Genomic DNA, 2,803 nt, shown 5'->3' on the forward strand with positions numbered 1-2,803 from the left:
GGCAGGTAACAACGGATCTAGCGCGAAGTTTGACTTACCAGTTATAACACACAACGAAATTCGTAATAATGAAACAAAATTTATTAAACAGTACCTACTAATTGGCACGACCACACCAGAAGACTAAACATACACACACTTTATACATTCTTTGCACATTCACGGGTTGGAAGGAAATGGATAATTGTCTGTGCATATAATACATGTGCATTTTGTTACTCTCCCAAAGTCTGTTAATAATTCTGGATACTTTCAGAGCACCAACAAAGCAAAAAGTTAGGTTTTAACTTTGCTTATATATATCTCTTGTAATTAGAAACAGAGATGAAATGTAGTTTTACACTTTCAGTGTGTCTGGAAATCCGGCTTGCTGATTGGTCGGAAGCAAATCCCTTGGGATGGCGTGTCGGGCTTTCCGGGCGTTTGACTGGAATCTCTCTAGCTTGGTGGATTTGCTTTGGATGAACCGGAGTTGGATTTATGGAAAGGGCAGTGAGTGTCCGATGGGTGATGTGTGGGCGGGCCAGTGCAGTGCTCGAATTGCGTTCTTGTTCAGAGTCTTCTACTTCTCCAAGTTCAGTTTCTCTCGTTCCGTGGCAATTCCTGCCTTGACAGATTCCCCCTCGACTCGGTGGTTCGAGAGGGTTCTTCGTCTCAGCTCCGACTCCCGACTCTTCTCAACCTGGTGAGGAGCTCTGTTCCTGCATTTGAGGGTGCAAGTTTTGGAGCGTGCCTGGGCAGTTGTCAAGTCCGAGGTCGAAGGGGCGTGTCCACTTTCTTTTCGACTCGGTTTCGTGCATGCACTTTATCAGTTAGAATTAGGCATTCTGCACTTCTAACCTATCGGCTTATAAATTGATTATATTGTGCATTGCACTAACGCATATATTCATTCATCCGCGATGTATTGGAAACATCGTGGCTTCAATTTGATATGAAGCATGCATTATCTAAGCGCTTATGGAACGCTCTGTGAGTTATTAAAGAGTATATAGCGGTTCTACATGTCCCAAAACATTTAGTAAGCGTTATTTACAGTGAACCTTTATTGCGTTTGAGAAGGGAAAGCGACATTAGATTATTAGTTTTAGTAGTTTTATGTGTGTGTCCTGGCAGTTCCTTTGTTATGGCCCGAGAAAGAAAGCGCTTTTGAGGAATGTGTCTTGGGACAGAGCAAGCCTCCTAGGGAGTTGAAGGTGTGAGGCTATCCTGACCACGTTGATTCACGTGGGAGTCTGTCACCTTTTGACTTGCAGTGGCTTGGTAGGAGCTGAATTACAGGTCGGAGGTGCACAGACAGGTTGCTGAACATGACCAGGTCTTGCAGTTTAAATCATCCCAATCTTGACGTGGGTACTCTCTAGTTAGTCAGGCTCTCGCAACGGTCTTAGACTGGCAGACTTTGCAGTGCTCTGCAGCCAGCTCAGCCTGACCATCTTGATTTTATGGTCGGAGTCGGAGGATCGCGCGATTTTAGCCTGGTTCGTGATTCCCCACATGGACGCATTGTCTATTTCATCAGGCCCCACCCAGGCATCCGGGCGCTTCATCGAGGCGATCTTCGAGTTAAGTTCAACTTCTTCGAGCGGTTTCCCACACCCGACCATAGTATGCCCGGAGAAATTTGTAAGCGTTTAGTGCCCATGCAAGATGTGTGCCAGTGAGTTCGGCTGCGTGACCACTCCTACAAAACTTTTTATTTCTTTTAATTGTTAGTATTTTGGATACATTCTGTGTTTCTATATAAGATAGCTATTACCACATGTTGAGCCTCTTATATCTGTTGGTGTACAATGCACCCCAACTTTCGCCACGTTTTTAAGCCCGGACCACTGTTGGCCGGCGAGATCCTGGCAGACAAAGGTCATTCCGCTGCAGCGTCCGAGAAGCAGGCGGCGTCAGGGAACAGGTGAAGGCCGCTCACCCACACTCCCCTACCTACTGTCCTGTGTGTAGCGTCCAGTCTCCCAAACATTTCGGCCTCAGGGCAGGATCAGTTCCAGAGACATTACCGGGACTGCAACCCTCCTCTGCTTCACCGAGACGGCTGAACCCAGTGGTAGCCTGACCCGGCCAAGTTTTCTCTGTTTACCGCATGGACAGAACAATGGAGTCGGGGAGGCACAGGAGTGGGTGTATCTGATAGTGAACTGCTTAGCACAGATGCGACAAGCGCGGCGTTATTTCTCTCTCACGCTCCTGTACACACCCAAACCTGGGATTTCTATTAAAGCTCAAATGTAGCCTTTCTACATTCTTTGGGAATTCAAATCATGATCTGCAATCAGTGTATTCATTTCCACCTCAGCGGACACGGACACTGCAATAATGGACTTACTACGACCACCTCACAACACACCAGTCACAGCACGGGCCTTCACTCCGTGTGAGGATTTTAACAGTCTGCCTCAGCGCACTGCGGTTTCCTGGCACATCACCTGCCCCACAGGGGCGAAAGGACACTGGATCACTACTCTGCCCCTTCAGAGAACTTACGAGGCAAACCATGCCCACCGTTTGATAAATCGGTGTCTTCTCTGCCGTCCTCGGAGTGGGCGTACCCTCCTCTCCCTACCACTTGACCTTACGCCTTTAGTACGCTGCTTAGTCTCGTCTTGCGCTCTACTTTCTCGCCGAAACTCTCCTCTTGCCTGCTCTCAGCTAAAAACGCCGGTTGATCGGCACGACGTTCTCGCGCGATTGGCACCATCTTCTCGAAGAAGAAGCATTGGTTGAGGAACCAGTTGTCTACCAGGGCGTTGCGGGTATTCGGAAATGGGCGGCCATGGGAGAAGTGGCGTCT

This window comes from Puntigrus tetrazona, chromosome 9 (assembly GCF_018831695.1).
Source record: "Puntigrus tetrazona isolate hp1 chromosome 9, ASM1883169v1, whole genome shotgun sequence".
In the NCBI taxonomy this organism is placed as follows: domain Eukaryota; kingdom Metazoa; phylum Chordata; class Actinopteri; order Cypriniformes; family Cyprinidae; genus Puntigrus; species Puntigrus tetrazona.